The following is a 19,195-nucleotide window of genomic DNA, read 5'->3' as shown; positions in this document are numbered from 1 at the left end:
GTCTGTCAGAGACACAATGACCTAAACTATATGTCTTAAGTATTGGGTCTATGTGTGCTCAGTTGTGTCCGACTCTTTGCAACTCCATGAACTGTAGCCCACCAGGCTCCTCTGCCCGTGAGATTCTCCAGAGAAGGATACTGGAATGGATTGCCATTTCCTACTCCAGGGGACTCTTCCCAATCTTGGGATCAAACCCAAGTCTCCTGAGTCTCTTGCATTGGCAGGCAAATTCTTCACTGCTGCGCCACCTGGGCACACATTTTCAATTTATGCCCAGAAGAAAATAAGGACGTTTTAATAGGATGCTGAAGCCCCCACCTGTAGGCTATGCCTGGACTATGTTGGGAGAGCCCTGGTGGTCTAGATGTTTGTTCTAACCTGGGGGGAGAACTAAGGGCTTATCATCATTATTGTAATATCCATAGCAATATCCTTTTAACCACTACTGGTTCTGAACCAAAAGAGAACAAATCTTAGGAATGTGAAAAATTGAAATGAAAATATAACTTTTTTTCTGATAAAGCTAGATTGGAAAAATGTGGTTAATCCCTCCATTCAAATGGGCTTCCTACTTTTTCCACTCAGATTTAAGCTTACCCACACAAGTCTTCAGCCAAGCAGCTGGATCACCACAGGGCAAACAACCCCCCATCCTTCCTGCCAGGACTGGCTGCTTACCCCATGGAGTGCGGGAGGTCTTGAGAATTCAAGTTATTTTTCCAATACCATTCCCTCCCAGAGAAACCAGCAGAAGTTTCTATTTAATGGGGCAGGATAGGAATGCAGGGTGATGAAAACAGCCCAAAGAGCCCTTTGAGGGTTTATAAACGCTTTACCCTCAAGTACATGCTTAGTGTGGCTTGGCTTCCTGGAAAACAAAGCTTGGGCAGACCCGAAGGGTTAATGTTTCAGTGCAGAGGTTGTCAGCCCTGAGCAGCAAGAGTGAGGAAGAGAGGTGAGGCCGGAAAGGAGGGGAAGCAAACACAAGGTCATGCGTTATCAAACTGGCAGCGGCCTCACAAGAAAATACACTGAGCAGCTCACTCCCTCACTTGGGATTTGGGGAGAAAGAAGCAGGGCTACCAACGGCCAGCCCCTCCTAGTCTCCTCTCCTTTTCTGGTCCAAGTTTACCCCCTGGCTGTTAACTCCCCTCATCTGGGTGGTATAAGCCCTCCGAGCAGCAGCTGGGCAGCCAGAGGTCCCGGTGGCCAGCTGGGTTGGACTTGGATGCTGTCCCCTGGCTCCTCCGGGGCGGCTGAGGTCACACCTGACAAGACAGCAGCTGTGACTGCAGGGCCACAGAAAGAAGCCAGCACTTCTCTGGCTGCAAGGCAGGGCAAGATGAGACTGAAGGGAAAAAAAAAGGTGGGGCTTAGTCAGTCTGGGAAGGTATATAAACTGGGTCCAGACAGTCCCTTAGGAAAATTCGTTTTGGGCCCCTGATTGTGAATTCTTTCAGGCCCCTGATGCTCTGGGCAGTCAGATGTCTTTTGACGGCAACTTTGGTAAGCACCGGCTGAAAGAAAAAGCTGTGCTCTCTCCTCATGATGAAGTGATGCAACTGTCTGCAAGGCCCCAGAACCTTGCACATTTGAGCCCACAACAACACAGGAGCCTGGACCGGGGTCCAACTGCTGACCAGGTAGCCGAGAACTTGGCATTGGTATGGCATCATTTTTGTTAAAGTGGAAGGAGAATCTGCTTTATTGTGTCATCAGAATATGATGATTTTTGTTAGAGGACCTTTGCTTTACAGATGCTGTGTTGGTTTCTGCCATAGAGTAGTGTGAATCTGCCAGAACTATACATATGTCCCCCTCTCTCTTGAACCTTCCTCTTCCCCTCCACCATCCCACCCCTCTAGGTTGTTACAGACCACGGGGTGGAGCTCCTCCTGTTATACAGCAACTTCTCACTGAGTTTAGTTGTCCAGTCATTCCAACTCTTTGTGACCCCATGGACTGTAGCCCACCAGGCTCCTCTGTCCATGGGATTCTCCAGGCAAGAATACTGGAGTGGGGTGCCATTTCCTTCTCCAGAGGATCTTCCTGACCCAGGGATCAAACTTGCATCTCTTGAATTGGCAGGCAGATTCTTTACCATCTGAGCCACCTGGGCTTCCCAACTATCCACTCACTATCTATTTAACATATGGGTACAGCATCATTTTAAGTTACTTATTTATTTCAAGCTGTGTATGGCTTATTGTTTTTTTAGATAGAATTCTCACAGTTTAAAATTAATTCTTTTAAAATATACAGTTCAGTTGTTTTAGATCATTCACAAGATTGTGCAACCAGCAACACAATTAATTTTAGAACATTATCATTAACCCCAAAAGAAATCCCATACCCATCAGCCATCTCTTTCCATTTCCCATTCCCCCCAGGAAATCACTAATTGACTTTCTTTGTGAATTTGCCTATTTTGGACATTTCATCAGAGTAGAATCATACAGTATGTGGCCTGTTGTGACTGGCTTCTTTATTGAGTCTGTTTTCAGTGTTCATGCATGTTGTGGCATGTATCAGAACTTCAGTACATTTAATGCCTGATTAATAGTCCATCATGGGCTTCCCAGGTGGTGCAGTGGTAAAGAACTACCTGCCAATGCAGGAGACATAAGAGACACAGTTTTGATCCCTGGGTCAGGAAGATCCCCTGGAGGAGGGCATGGCAACCCACTCCGGTATTCTTGTCTGAAGAGTTCCATGGACAGAGGAGCCTGGCAGGCTCCAGGGAATCATCTCAACCCAGGGATCAAAACTTCGTCTCTTATATCTCCTGCAAGCGTTTTGTGTTTTAATTTCTCTTGGGTACATACCTAAAAATGGAACTGCTGGGTCATACATAAACTACATGTTTAATTTTTTGAGGAACTGCCAGACTGTTTTCCAAGTGGTTGCACCATTTTACTTTCCTACTGGCTATCTTCTAATTTCTACATATCCTCACCAACACTTATTGTCTGTCTTCTTTATTATAGCCATCCAAGTGGGTGAGAAGTGTTTGCTGTTGTTGTTCAGTTGCTAAGTCATGTCCGATTCTTTGCAGCCCCATGGACTGCACCACACTAGGCTCTTCTGTCCTCTATCTCCTGGACTATGCTCAAAATCACATCCATTTAGTTAGTGTTGCTACCTAACCATCTCATCCTCTTCTGCCCTTTTTTCCTTTTGTCTTCAATATTTTCCAGCACCTGATGCTGGAAACTCCAGTGAGTTGGCTCTTCGTATCAAGTGGCCAAAGTATTGGAACTTCAGCTTCAGCATCAGTCCTTCCAATGAATATTCAGAGTTAATTTCCTTTAGGATTGACTGGTTTGATCTCCTTGCAGTCTAAGGGACTCTCAAGAGTCTTCTCCAGCACTACAATTCAAAATCATCAATTCTTTGGTGCTCAGCCTTCTTTACGGTCCAACTCTCACATGTGTACACAACTACTGGGAAAACCATAGCTTTGACTATATGAAACTTTGTAGGCAAAGTGGTTTCTCTGCTTTTTAATATGCTGTCTAGGTTTGTCACAGCTTTCCTTCCGAGGAGCAAGTGTCTTTTAATTTCAAGGCTGCAATCACCATCTGCAGTGATTTTGGAGCTCAAGAAAATAAAATCTGTCACTGCTTCCACTTTTCCCCCTTCTATTTGCTATGAAGTGATGAGACCAGATGCCATGATCTTTGGTTTTTGAATGTTGAGTTTTAAGCCAGCTTTCTTCACTGTCCTCTTCCACCCTCATCAAGAGGGTCTTTAGTTCCTTTTCAATTTCTGCCATCAGATTGGTATCATCTGCATATCTGAGGTTGTTGATATTTCTCCTGGAAATCTTGATTCCAGCTTGTGATTCATCCAGGGTGGCATTTCACATGATGTAATCTGCATATATGTTAAATAAGCAGGGTGGCAATATACAGCCTTGACATACTCCTTTCCCTATTTTGAACCAGTCTGTTTTTCCATTTCTGGTTCTAAGTGTTGCTTCTTGACTCGCATACAGGTTTCTTCAGTTCAGTTCAGTTCAGTCACTCAGTCATCTCTGACTCTTTGTGTCCCCATGGACTGCAGCACGCAAGGCCTCCCCATCCATCACCAACTCCTAGAGTTTACTCAAACTCATGCTCATTGAGTTGGTGATGCCCTCCAACCATCTCACCCTCTGTCGTCCCCTCTCCTCCCACCTTCAGTCTTTCCCAGCATCAGGGTCTTTAAAATGAGCCAGTTCTTCGCATCAGGTGGCCAAAGTACTGGGGTTCCAGCTTCAGCATCAGTCCTTCCAAGGAATATTCAGGACTGATTTCCTTTAGGATGGACTGGTTGAATCTCCTTGCAGTCCAAGGGACTCTCATGAGTCTTCTCCAACACCACAGTTCTAAACCATCAATTCTTTGGTGTTCAGCTTTCTTTATTGTCCAACTCTTACATCCATACATGACCACTGGAAAACCATAGCCTTGACTAGACGGACATTTGTTGGCAAAGTAATGTCTCTGCTTTTCAATATGCTATCCAGGTTGGTCATAACTTTTCTTCCTAGGAGCAAGTGTCTTTTAATTTCATGGCTGCAGTCACCCTCTGCAGTGATTTCGGAGCCCCCCAAAATAAAGTCTGTCACTATTTCCATTGTTTCCCCATCTATTTGCCATGAAGTGACAGGACCAGATATCATGATCTTACTTTTCTGAATGTTGAGTTTTAAGCCAGCTTTCTTCACTCTCCTCTCTCACCCTCATCAAGAGGCTCTTTAGTTCTTCTTCACTTTCTGCCATAAGGGTGGTATCATCTGCATATCTGAGGTTATTGATATTTCCCCTGGCAATCTTCATTCCAGCTTATGCTTCATCCAGCCCAGTGCTTCTCATGATGTACTCGACATAAAAGTTAACTAAGCAGGGTGACAATATACAGCCTTGATGAACTCATTTTCCTATTTGGAACCAGTCTGTTGTTCCATGTCCAGTCCTAACTGTTGCTTCCTGACCTGCATACAGATTTCTCAAGAGGCAGGTCAGGTGATCTGATATTCCCATCTCTTGAAGAATTTTCCACAGTTTGTTGTGATCCACACAGTCAAAGGCTTTGGCATACTCAATAAAGCAGAAGTAGATGTTTTTCTGGAATTCTCTTACTTTTTTGATGATCCAACGGACATTGACAATTTGGTCTCTGGTTCCTCTGCCTTTTCTAAAACCAGCTCGAACATCAGGAAGTTCACGGTTCACATGCTGTTGAAGCCTGGCTTGGAGAATCTTGAGCATTACTTTATTAGCGTGTGAGATAAGTGCAGTTGTGCGGTAGTTTGAGCTTTTCTTTGGCATTGCCTTTCTTCGGGATTGGAATGAAAACTGACCTTTTCCCGTCCTGTGGCCACTGCTGAGTTTTCCAAATTTGCTGACATATTGACATATTCCAGGTCTCTTAGGAGATAGGTAAAGTCGTCTGGTATTCCCACCTTTTTAAGAATTTTCTAGTTTGTTGTGATCCACACAGTCAAAGGCTTTAATGTAGTCAATGAAACAGAGGTAGATGCTTTTCTGGAATTCCTTTACTTTCTCTATGATCCAATGAATGCTGGCAATTTGATCTCTGGTTCCTCTGCCTTTTCTAAGCCCAGCTAGTACAACTGGAAATTCTTGGTTCACATATTGGTGAAGCCTAGTTTGAAGGATTTTGAGCATTACCTTACTAGCATGTGAAGTGAGCACAATTGTGCAGTAGTTTAAACATTCTTTGGCATTGCCTTTCTTTGGGATTGGGATGAAAACTGACCTTTTCCAGTCCTGTGGCCATGGCTGAGTTTTCCAAATTTGCTGACATATTGAATGCAGCACTTTAACAGCATTATCTTTTAGGGTTTTAGATGACTTAGCTGGAATTCCATGGTAACTCAGTCAGTAAAGAATTGGCCTGCAATGCAGGAGACATAAGACCCAGTTTCAGTATCTGGGTTGGGAAGATTCCCTTGAGAAGGAAACACCAACCCACTCCAATATTCTTGCCTGGGAAATCCCATGGACAGAGGAGCCTGGTGGTTTACAGTCCATGGGGCCACCAAGAGTCAGTTATGACCTACTGATTAAACCACAGCCACCACCAATTCCACCCTTATGCAAAATTTAAGAAAGGCATTTACATAGATTTTGTCAGATATGTGTTTGCAAATTCTTTCTCCACTCTCTGGATTCTCCTTCTGCTGTCTTAATATGTCCTTTGAAGTACAAAACTTTGAAATTAAAAAATATTTTGAGGCACATCTTTTTATTACTCTATGTATGCATATATCAATGTGTACTGTGTAAAAAAAACTCAATTATAATTGACATAAGATTATATTCACTTCAGATGCGCAACATAGTGATTTGATATATGTATATATTTCAATATGATCATTTTTAACCAAGAAAAATGCTGATTGAATTAAAGCTATCATCATAAAGTTTGGTAACATTCCCTTCACCTCTATCCCCGCACCCACCCCCACACTCCACCATCTGCCTTTATGGGCCAGCCGGCTGAGGGCACCCCTTTGCCACATGACCACTGGAATAAGACCCAAGCAACCAGAGTGCCTGGGGAAAACCAAACTGCCTCTTGAGACATTGGGAGAAAGTCAGAGGAGGAAAATTTAGGAAGGAGGAGGAACCAGGAGTCCTATTCTCTCACTTTTATCTTTTTCTCTGATCAACTCAGAAGATTCTCACATCTCACTTTTCCCTAAGACAATTCCATTTCTCTTCTTGTATAGCAAAAGAGACTTGGCTGGCACTGAGAGGAATAAGAAAAATTTGGTTAAGTCCTTTCAGACTTAAAATTTTAAAGGTCCTGATTCAAAGTATGTGTAACCTTCCTGGTATTAGGCCATTTCCCCCTAGTCTATCAGGGTCCAGCAGATGAATTCCCAAGGTGCCCTGTGACAGCTGGGACTGGAATTCAGAACCTCAGATTCTGAAACCATCTGCCTCAGGGCAGGGCTTCCCAGGTGGCGCAGTGGTAAAGAATCTACCTGCCAATGCAGGAGACATAGGAGATGTGGGTTTGATCCCTGGCTTGGGGAGATCCCCTGGAGGAGAAAATGGCAACCCACTCTGGTATTCTTGCCTGGAAAATTCCATGTACAGCAGAGCCTGGCGGGCTACAGTCCATGAGGTTGCAAAGAGTCCGACGTGACTGAGTGACTGAGCACACGCACACGCACACATACACAGACACACACACACGCCTCAGAACCAGAGCCTCTTCCTCCCTTCCCAGACAGCCAGGTCAGGGCACTGGGTGTGGAAGCCTTGTCTCCACACGTCCTGCCTTTTAAGTGCAAATGTCGGTTTTAGGCACAAAACATATAAAGAGGAATAAGACAACTCCTGCACACAGTGCAGTAGGGAAGCTGCACCAGAAACAAGTAGCTATGCCAACCACGTGACACCCACAAGTTAGAAGTGCTGGGCACACACGGAACCTGGCCAGCTGCCTGTGATTCCAGCAGATGGTCTCAGATGGGCAGCTGTGTGTGCCCTTGCAGGGGACCTGTGCCTCCCACAGCCCCACACACTGGAGGAAAGGGTAAGCCCCACATTTGGTGGGATAAAAATGGGGAGTTCTGCCCCAGAGAGGGCGAAGTAGGACATTCAGTGAAGAGAAAAGTTGTGGCTCTTTAAGTAAAGCAGAGAACAGAGAGGATAGGAGAAGTTGAGAGAGGAGGGAAGAGGATGTTTGGTCAACAGTTGTTTCTGCTGTGACCCAGAGCAACAAGGAAGAGTAGGGTTTTGCTTTTTTTTTTTTATAGTAATATCTTTGTTGAGGTGTAAGTCACATACCATACCATCCACTCAAAGTGTGAAATTCAATGTTGTTTAGTATATTTACAGAGTTTTACGATCATCACCATATTTTTAGAACATTTTCATCACCTTGAAAAGACACCTCTTCCCATCAGTGGTCATTCCCCCCATTCTTCCTATTTCCCCAAATGCTAGGCGACTATCAATCTACTTTCCGTCTCTGTACATAATTCTATTCTGACATCTGATATGAAAGAAATTTTACAATGTTTTTGTGACTGGCTTATTTCTGTTTGCATCATATCTTCGAGGCTCAACCAGGGTGAGTTAGCATTTCATTTCTCTTCACTGCTGAATAATATCCCATTGTATGGTTATACCATTTTACTTATTCATTCATCAGTTGATTGACATTTGGGTTGTTTCTACCATTAAGAATAATGGTGCTTATAAACATTCATGGACAAGATTTATATGAAACAGTAGGACTTTTCAATTAGTCCTTATCAATTATTTATTGACTGCCTCTGTGTATATAGCATAGTGATAGCTGTAGGGGTGAGAGAACAGATGTAGGAGGGTTGAAACCCAAATAACTATTTTTATTTTACTTATTAAAAAAAATGTTTTTTTCTATTCTTTGGCCATGTTATGCTGCATGTTGGATCTTTTTTCACTGACTAGCGATCATACCTGCACCCCCTGCAGTGGAAGTGTGGAGTCTTAACCACTGGACCACCATGGAAATCCCCCAAGAACTATAAATATAATTCCCCAAATGTCCTCTGACTAAAGAGATATGAAATCAAAATACATCATGTGACTCTTCAATGGATTCTGGCTCAAAAAAAAAAAAAAAAGCCATAGAGGGAACAGTTAGGAACATCTGATTATGAACTGAAAATTAGACGATATTAGAGGCAGTGAATAAAAGCATCCCAAAGAAAAGGGAAAGCAAGAAGGCAAAGTGGTTATCTGAGGAGGCTTTATAAATAGTGGAAGAAAGAAGAGAACCAAAAGCAAGGGAGAGAGAGAAAGGTACATCACATTAAATGCAGAGTTCCAAAGAATAGCTAGGAGAGACAAAAAGGCCTTCTTTAGTGAACATCGCTTAATAATAGAAGAAAACAACAAAAGAGTAAAGACTAGAGATCTGTTTAGGAAAATCAGAAACATCAAGGGAGGATTCCACTCCAAAATGGGCACAATAAAGGATAAAAATGGTAGAGACCTAGTAGACGCTGAAAAGATCAAGAAGAGATGGAAAGGATACACAGAACTGTATAAAAAAGATCTTAATGAACCAGATTACTGTGATAGTGTGGTTAGTCACCCAGAGCCAGATACTCTGGAGTGTGAAGTCAAGTGGGCCTTAAGAAGTACTGCTGTTAATAAAGCTAGCGGATGCAAAGAAATTTCAAATCCCTAAAGGATGATGCCATCAACGTGTTGCACTCAATATGTCAGCAAATCTGGAAGGCCCAGCAGTGGTCACAGGACTGGAAAAGGTCAGTCCTCATTCCAGTTCCCAAGAACGGTAGTACCAAAGAATGTGCTAACCATCGAAGCTGCACTCATCTCCACATCCTAGAAAGGTCATGTTTAAAATCTTGCATGTTAGGCTTCAGCATTATGTGAACCAACAACTTCCAGATGTCTGAGCTGGGCTCAGAAAAGGAAGAGGAGTTAAATTGTCAACATTCTCTGGATTAGAGAGAAACAAGGGAATTTCAGAAAAACATCTATCTCTGTTTCATTGACTACAATAAAGCCTTTGACCGTGTGGATCATGACAAACTGTGGAAAACTCTTAGAGAGATGGGAATACCAGACCATCTTATCCTTCTCCTGAGAAACCTGTATGCGGGTCAAGAAGCAACAGTTAGAACTCTGTCTGGAACACATGACTGGTTTAAGATTGAGAAACCAGTACAACAGGGCTGTCTGCTGTAACCTTGATTGTTTGACCTATACCCTTAGCACATCATGAGAAATGCCAGGCTCAAAGAGTTACAAGCTGGAATCATGATAGGCGGGAGAAACATCAACAATCTCAGATACTCAGATATGCAGATGATACCACTCTAATGGCAGAAAGCAAAGAGGAACTAAAGAGCCTCTTGATGAGGGTGAAGGAGTAAAGTGAAAGAGCCGGCTTAAGAGTACTAAAATAAACTGAAATCAAGGCATCCGGCCCCACTACTGCATGGTAAATAGAAGGGGAAAAGGTGGACACAATGACAGGTTTCCTCTTCTTGGGCTCTAAAATCACTGCACAAGCTGGAATGAAGATTGTCAGGAGAAATATCAATAATCTCAGATATGCAGATGATATCACTCTTATGGCAGAAAGTGAAGAAGAACTAAAGAGCCTCTTGATGAAAGTGAAAAAGGAGAGTGAAAAAGTTGGCTTAAAACTCAACATTCAGGGCCGGGCGGTCCTTCGCTGCTGCGCATCCCCACAGAGCCTACCGTGGTGCGGGCCAGACGGGGCTGCTGGCTGCCGGGCTGCTGAGAACCAGCCCCCCCCCCCCAAAAAAAAAAAAACCTCAACATTCAGAAAAGCAAGATCATGGCATCTGGTCCCATCACTTCATGGCAAATAGATGGGGAAACAGTGGAAACAGTGACAGACATTATTTTGGGGGGCTCCAAAATCACTGCAAGAGAGTGACTGCATCCATGAAATTAAAAGACACTTGCTCCTTGGAAGAAAAGTTGTTGCTAGACAGCATATTAAAAAGCAGAGACATTACTTTGCCAGCAAAGGTCTGTCTAGTCAAGGCTATGGTTTTTCCAGTGGTCATGTATGGATGTGAGAGTTGGACTATAAAGAAAGCTGTCTGCCGAAGAACTGATGGTCTTAAACTGTGGTGTTGGAGAAGACTCTTGAGAGTCCCTTGGACTGCAAGAAGGTCCAACCAGTCCATCCTAAAGGAAATCATTCCTGAATATTCACTGGAAGGACTGATGTTGAAGCTGAAACTCCAATACTTTGGCCACCTCATGCGAAGAACTAATTCATCTGAAAAGACCCTGATGCTGGGAAAGATTGAAGGCAGAAGGAGAAGGGGCCGACAGAGGATGAGGTAGTTGGATGGCGTCACTGACTCAATGGACACGAGTTTGAGTAAACTCCAGGAGCTGGTGATGGACAGGGAGGCCTGGTGTGCTGCAGTCCATGGGGTCACAAAGAGTCAGACACGAATGAGCGACTGAACTGAACTGTACTGAAAATCACTGTGGGCAGTGACTGCAGCCATGAAATCAGAAGACGTTGCTTCTTGGCAGGAAAGTGATGACAAACCTTTCAGTGTGTTGAAAAGTAGCGACATCATTCTGCCGACAAAGGTCCATATATGATCATGTATGGTTGTGAGAGCTGGACTGTAAGTAAGGTAGAACACCAAAGAATTGATGCCTTTGAACCGTGGTGCTGGAGAAGACTCCTAAAAGTCCCTTGGACAGCAAGGAGATCAAACCAGTCAATCTTAAGGGAGATCAATCCTGAATATTCACTGGAAGGACTGATGCTGAAGATAAAGATCCAGTATTTTGGTCATCTGATGCTAACAGATGACTCGTTAGACATCTCTGATGCTGGGAAAGATTGAGGGCAGAAGGAGAAGGAGATGTCAGAGGTTGAGATGTTTGGATGGCATCACAAATGCGATGGACATGAACCTGGGCAAACTCCGGGAGATGGTGAGGGACAGGGAGGCCTGGCGTGCTACAGTCTATGGGTTGCAAAGAACTGTATATGACTAGGTGACTGAACAACAACAACAGAGACTAGTTGCTTATTTTCTTATGTGTGATAATGATATGGTTATAAAGGAAAATGTCCTTGTTTGCAAGGTATGCATGCTGATGTATGCAGGGCTGAAGTGTCATGGTGTCTGAAGATTATTTTCAAAAAGTTTAGCCAAAAAATGTACATATACATACATGCCTGCTGCTGCTGGTGCTGCTGCTGCTGCTAAGTCACTTCAATTGTGTCCAACTCTGTGCAACTCCATAGACGGCAGCCCACCAGGCTCCCCTGTCCTTGGGGTTCTCCAGGCAAGAACACTGGAGTGGGCTGCCATTTCCTTCTTCAATGCATGAAAGTGAAAAGTGAAAATGAAGTCGCTCAGTGGTGTCCGACTCTTAGCGACCCCATGGACTGCAGCCCACCAGGCTCCTCCATCCATGGGATTCTCCAGTCAAGAGTCCTGGAGTGGGGTGCCACTGCCTTCTACATGCAAGTAAAACAAATATGGCAAAATGTTAACAGTTGTTAAATTTGGATGGAGGGTATTTGGGTGGTCATTGTTGTGTTTTCTCATATTTTCAGCATATTTGAACATTTCCAAAATAAAAATCTAAAATAATTACAAAGCAAAAAATCTGAAGCAAGGTGAGATAAAAGTTAGGGGTGTATCTTTTTAAAATTTATTTTTTATGTATTGGCTGTGCCATGTCTTAATTGCACCAGACCTTCATTGGGGCATGCAGGCCATGTGGGATCTATTATAGTTCCCTGACTAGGGATAGATAGAACCTGCACACCCAGAACCCATGCCTCCTGCACTGGGAGCGTAGAGTCTTAATCCCTGGACCAGCAGGGAAATCCCAGGGGTATATCTTTTTACAAAAGGGGGTCAGAGAAGGCCTCTCTGAAGACAGACATTGACTAAATGCAGGAAGGAGGGAGTTGGCCACAAGGATCCAGGAAAGGGCATTCCAGCAAGAAGGAACAGCCAGCTCAGAGGCCCTGATGTGGAAACAGGCTTGGTGTGACCCTGGACACAAGCACTGAGAGAGGCTGAGGGCGTGTCATCAAGGCAGGAAATGAGGTTGAAAAGGTAGCCTAAATCCAGATTTATAGCATCACAGAATTGAGATTTTAGTCTACATGTAAGGATGACCTACTAATGAACCTCATGCGAAGAGTTGACTCATTGGAAAAGACTCTGATGCTGAGAGGGATTGGGGGCAGGAGGAGAAGGGGACGACAGAGGATGAGATGGCTGGATGGCATCACCAACTCGATGGACGTGAGTCTGAGTGAACTCTGGGAGTTGGTGATGGACAGGGAGGCCTGGCATGCTGTGATTCATGGGGTCACAAAGAGTCGGACACGACTGAGCGACTGAACTGAACTGAACTGAACTGAACTAATGAACCATGAGTGAGGAGTTCCTTGCATCAAGTTATATTTTAAAACATCTCTCTGGCTCCTGGGTGGTGAGTGTGGTGGTCAGAAGGAACAAGAGAGGCTGAAAAGTAGGATTTATTGCAGAGCTTCCCTGATGGCTCAGATGGTAAAGCACCTATCTACAATGTGGGAGACCTGGGTTCAATCCCTGGGTTGGGAAGATCTCCTGGAGAAGGAAATAGCAACACACTCCAGTATTCTTGCTTGGAAAATCCCATGGATGGAGGAACCTGGTAAGCTACAGCCTGTGGGGTTGCAAAGAGTTGGACACGACTGAGCGACTTCACTTCACTTCACATCATGGCATCTCAGATTAGGTGATGGCACAGGGCAAAGGACTTAGTTTTGCCAGGTATGTCCCAGAAGGCGAGTTCTTATGGAGTTTGCTGATGGGTGTGGGAATGAAGGAAAAACCAGGTAAGGGAGACTCCAAGGACAGTCTGAGCCTCTGGCCAAATGGTGGTGCCGTCTGCTGAGATGGAGAACTCTGGACCGGAGTCACAGACTCTTCCTGTACAGGGAAACATTAGTTGGGCTTAGAATGGACTGGAAGGCTTCATGGTCATGGAGGAAGTGGAATCGAGGTTGGGCCTTCAGAATAAGGAGTTCATCAATGTCAGCAAATGAAGATTTTCATGTGAGTTAAAAAACAGGGTTGCCCAGCTGATCTGAATCCTGGTGCTGACATTTACTGGCTATGTCACTGTGGGCCAATTACTTACCTTCTTTGAACTCGAGGTTCTTCATCCATAAAATAGGCAAAATCACATCTGTCCTTTCAGGTGTTAGGTTGTAACACACCTTGGCACAGTGCCTGGCACAGAGAAGGTGCTCAACATACAGGGTTTCCTGCTACTCTGTAGAGAGCATTAGGAAGGAGTAACTTTGTGAGCATCTGAAGAACTGCTTTAAGCTGCTTATTTTTGGTTGCCTTTTTAGCTAGAATCATCCTTTCTTCCTTTTATTTATATGATATTTGAACACTGTGTGCCACATGCAGTTCTAGGCATTGCATGAATTGCAGTGAATGAAACAGACAAAATCCCTGCCTTCTTGCAGCTTACATTCTGGTGGAGGGAGAAGACAAACATAACTAAGCAATAGACCGTGTGTAATGTATATATGAGATGGTGCTAAGTCCTAGGGAGAAAACAAAACAGGGAAGGGGAAGAGGAGACCCTGGGGTAGAGCTGGAACTGCAATTTTAAATAGGATGCCCAGAGAAGACTCTACTGAGAAGGTGACATCTCTACAAAGCCCTGAATGAGAGAAGGGAGGAAGCCAAGTTTTTTAACTAAATGTAGAATGTTTTAGACCAAAAGTGGCAACTGCAAAGGCCCTGAGACAGGAGCATACTTGGTATGTCTGAGGAACAGCTAGAAGGCCAGTATGGCTAGAAAAGTGTGAGTGAGGGAAGAAGGCAGGAGCAGCTCCTATATGGCATGGGAAGCCTGCAATGGTTTTGGCTTTAGCATGGAGTTAAATGGGAAGTCCTCAGAGGATTTTGGACAGTGGGTATCTGGTTTAGGGTTTTAAAGGATCACTGGCTTCTATCTGTGTGAATTCAGTGGTTAAAGAGAGGAGACCTGTTGGGAAGCAATTCTAGCAAGGATGAGGTTTCAGTATTAGAAGGAAGGGTCAAGGATTGTAAAGTCCATGGCCTTTGACCTCAGCAGCTGGAAGGATGTATTTAGTTGAACCAAATGAAGTTGCTGATATTTGATTGTTCTTAGCCTTAAAAAGTGACCATTTCATGTATCCAACTTAATAATGGCCATTTACTGAGAAGGGAAAAACTATGTGAGGAAGTGGTGGGGAGGGTATCAGCAGTTTATTTTTGGACATGAAAAGATGTTGAACAGGCAGTCATATATACATGTCTGGAGTTCAGGAGCGAGGTCCCAATCAGAAATGTACATTAGGGAGTTAGAGCACAGAGGGCAGTTACAGCTCTGAGACTGGATGAGGTCACATAGGGATTAAACATAGACAAAGGAGAACAGAGGCCTCTGCTCCCCAGAGGCCTGGGGAGCAGGCCAGGGGCCTCTAGCATTTCCAGATCGGAGAGATGAGGAAGCAGCAAAGGAAACACATGAAGCCATGACTGGCAAAACAAGGGTTCCAAACAGGGAACTGGCCTCAATGCATAATGTAGGTGTGAATAATTTCCAACCTCGCTCTCTCCTTGAGCCTTGGCACTATGGGGGTGCTTGTGTGTGTGTGTGTGTGTGTGTGTGTGTGTGTAAGAGGGACATGGTAATATCTTATCCGAGGCTAGATCTTTAGAGATTACAGCATCTCTTCTTCTGTTTGATTCAGGCAAGGGTAATGCAGGTGCTATCATCCCATTTTACAGATGAGTAAACTGGGACATAAATATTAGGTTTCTTGCCCAAATTACATCAAAGTATCTGTCTCCAAGTTCCACATTCTCACTGAATCATGCTTGTTTGGTGCAGGTGGGGGGGCGGTGCTGGTGTTTCCCCAGGGGGCCTGCTGTCAGAGGGAGTATGCAGAGAATCCCAAGGGAATGACAGCAGTATAGGAGACGCAATCTTTCCATCCTGGCCACTGCTGGCTATTCGAGCCCTACTGACTGCTTCTGAGGGGACAAGTTGTAACAGGGTTACACGGAGGAGACTTGAAATGAGTTTTAAGCTTTTATTTCCTGGCAGCAAGAAAACTGCTGATATTATTGCCCTCTTGAGTGCTCTGGATCTGTGATCTCTGATACGAAGAGCTCCAGACTAAAAATGAGACATTTCTCAACAGAAATGGTCAAACAGAATCAAAAGGCCTTACTGGGGGACTTTCACATCTGGTGGGGACAGTGGTAAATTCACTTTAGTTTTAGGGCCATTGTGTTAGTAGGGACCTTCCAAGATAGAGAAGCTTCTGGGCTAGGCTCTTTTACACACTCCACTGAATGATGGGTTCATCTTACTCTGTCTGAATGTCTTGCTCAAAGCAGTATATTCTCTGCAAACTTGTTTTCTTGCCTTTGAGAAGCTGCTACTTAGATCAGAGGCTCCTTTGGTCAAGCTTGGCCCTGCCCTGGGGAGAGATAAACAGGCCTGAATACATTTCCCAGATTGCAACACTGGCGAGTCAGTCAGGGCTAAACAGCTGTGCCCTCGTAGCGCCACTGGTTGTCCCTGATAAGGAAGAACACGGCTCATTCTAGCGTCCTGGCGTGAGTGCACACATATAAACAGACACTCCCAGGCCCTAGTGTTGTTTTAGAGTAAATTATTGACATTCTGAATAGCTGAAACCTTGGGGAGAAAGGTGAGCACAAACTTACTCTGCTCAAGAGGAGCTCCAAGTCCAGAAGCCAAAAAGATGTCAAACCAGGGCTGTCATTTGGCACCACTTTGGAGCCACCTTTTGAACCTACCTGGTCAAGGGCGGGTTCAGAAGCCCTCTGAAGCTCCAGAAAGAGGAGGGAATGGAGAAGTCGGAAAGGGGGCGGTGGATTTATGAAGGAGCAGATGGCAAAATGCTCAGAGAGAAACTCAGTAAAAATGTGAACATACCTTCGCCTCAAAGATGGACCCTATGACATCCTTAAAAAAAATACCAGAAAAGAGAATTCCCTGGCGACCCAGTGGTTAGAACTCCATGCTTCCACTGTAGGGGCCACAGTTTTGATCACTGGTTGGGGAACTAAGATCCTGCATGCCATGCATGACCAAATAAATAAATAAATATTAATAAAATTAAAAATACCCCCTGAAAGTGGTTGCTTTTCTTCTTATATGACTTACAGCATATAAGGAGTGGGGCAATGGGGGACTGATATTAATAATAGCACCAGTAATATCGTCACACTTATAATCATGAAAAGCAATTTATAGTTTACAAAGGGCTTTCACATTAATCTTTTCCATTGATTCCACCAACCCACTCAAGTGGGTAGGGCATTATGAGCCACATCTTACAGATGAGAAAACTGAGGCTCAGGGAGGATATAAGCAATTAACTGAGGCATAATTATGGTCTGGGGAGGGGCAGGTTTGTCCTAAGTAACCCAGAGCTAAGATGCTTACTAGGAAGGGTGATTCCTTTCCAAGGATTGCTCAGAGGCTAAATGCATTCTTAGGTAGAGCAGCCCCACCTTCCCTAGAGTGATCCAGAGCAAGCCTCTCTAATCACTCCCCTGATGATTTTTGCTTAGTACTTAGATCACAGCATCATAACATCTGTGAAGATTAAAGCATCAGGGAAAATGTCTAGATCCATCCTATGCTCAATGTTCCAACCTTGACCAGCTCTTAGGAAAAAATACCTGCGTGTCCTCTATAAGCTTGCTAACTTGCTCTCAGGTGGGGAAAGAAACATCCTTATTTACATAGGACATTATGGAAGCACAGGACCCACCTACAGGGGTCAGGCAGGTGTTTTGATAGTGCTGATGCCTATTGGAATCTTCCAGCAGTGATTCTCAAACTTTGGCCTGCATCAGCATCATCTGGGGAGACTGTTAAAGACTTGGATGTTCAAGCCCCATCCCAGACCTTTGGAATCAGAATCCCCATGGGTGGGCTCTGGACATTTGTGAGCTTAACAAGCTCCCCAGGTGATTCTGAAGCACACCAAAGCTTGGGAATCACTCAGGTGAAGGGGAACAGGGAGCCAGGCTGGGGAGGAGAGGGAGCAGCAACGGGAGCCTGGAGAGCCTAAAGGAGACACAGTCATGAATGATTCCCTGCTCTGGCCTTATCTCCCTTTAACACAGTGGTCAAATAAAGGGGGTTAGAAATCTGGTCATTCAAACACGTGTTCCTTCTGACAGAACTGCTATGTGCAATAGGAAAGAGCAATACAGCCCTTTTAGAAGCAGTTAAAATAGCCTGTATTTGTCAGACAGAATAGAGGTGACCAGGAACTGCGGAGAGTGAGAAATAAGAAATGATTGTTTGATGGGTACAGAGTTTCTGTTTAGAGTGATGAAAAAGTTCTAGAAATAAGTAGTAATGATGATTGTAGAACACTGTGAATGTAGTTAATACACTGAATTTTACATTTTAAAATGGCAAATTTTGTGCTATGTATAATTAACACACACATGCAACAATAACGGGTCTTTTGGGGGATGACATGATAGGCGCAAACAACATTCAATTTTAGGTGATTACTGCTGCTCCAGGTTCATGTGTGTGTGTGTGTGTGTGTTTCTGTGTATGTGCATACATAGGAGGTTACATAAGGGGACCCAACTCACAGCACGTGGTTTGACAGACTACAAGTGTATTCATGGGGACAAAGGAATAGATAAAAATTTTGAAAATAGATGGCAGTGAAAAAAAATGTGATATAAATACAGGAGCTGCCTGGAACACTCCTTCCTGCCCTCTTTGCCTGGTTGACTCCTGGATTCCACATCACTTCTTTTGGAGTGCCTTGTAGAGCAGTGTCTCTCAAACTTTAGTGCACAAAGGAATCACCGGGGGACCTTGTTAAACTGCAAATTCTAATTCAGTAGGTCTGAGGTGAAGCTCTAGCCTGCATTTCTAACAAGTTCCCAGGTGATGCTGACAGTCTAGATCTAGACCACATTGGGAGGGCTGTGTAAATTTAAAGTCTTTCTTAGTTCACCATGATATCCTCATGTCCAGCAGTGATTACCACACAATGGGTGATCAATAAATGCTTACTGAATGAATGATGAAGTTATAGGCCTGCTCTAGACGTTTGGAAGGCAGAACAAACTTTGTCCTAAACAGCAGCATATTTGGGGTACTTCTGCTTCTTTCAGTCATTCACTTTGTGAAATCACCACATAACTGTGTAAAGATGTTACAACTAAATTGCCATCATGCTGTCTCAATTCTAATCCTTGAAAAAATGACCCTATACATATGAAGGATAGCAAACCCTGATTTGCAAGCTTGAAGAAGCCTGGCTATTCTCTCCTTTCAAGGTGGGAGCAGAGGGCAGGGGACCTGCTGGTTTAGGAATTTCTAGATTTTGGTAACTGTCTGGGTTAATTTCCACCTTGGCTTCCTTAAATCAAATAAACAGACTTTTAAACAGTGTATGTGGGAAGGAGGTTCATTACCCTAAAACACATGAATATGATGATACTGCCATTATTTAATCATTATCGTTTTTGATGATGACAACGACGCTGACAGTTGAGCGATTAAGTGTGAGGGAGTTGGGGGAGGGGGGGCAGAAAGCTGGACGGGCAGGAAAAAGAGGAACTACAACTCCC

The sequence above is a fragment of the Ovis aries genome, chromosome 4, assembly GCF_016772045.2.
Source record: "Ovis aries strain OAR_USU_Benz2616 breed Rambouillet chromosome 4, ARS-UI_Ramb_v3.0, whole genome shotgun sequence".
In the NCBI taxonomy this organism is placed as follows: domain Eukaryota; kingdom Metazoa; phylum Chordata; class Mammalia; order Artiodactyla; family Bovidae; genus Ovis; species Ovis aries.
The sequence above is the reverse complement of the archived record's forward strand: the minus strand, read 5'-3'. Positions refer to the sequence as shown.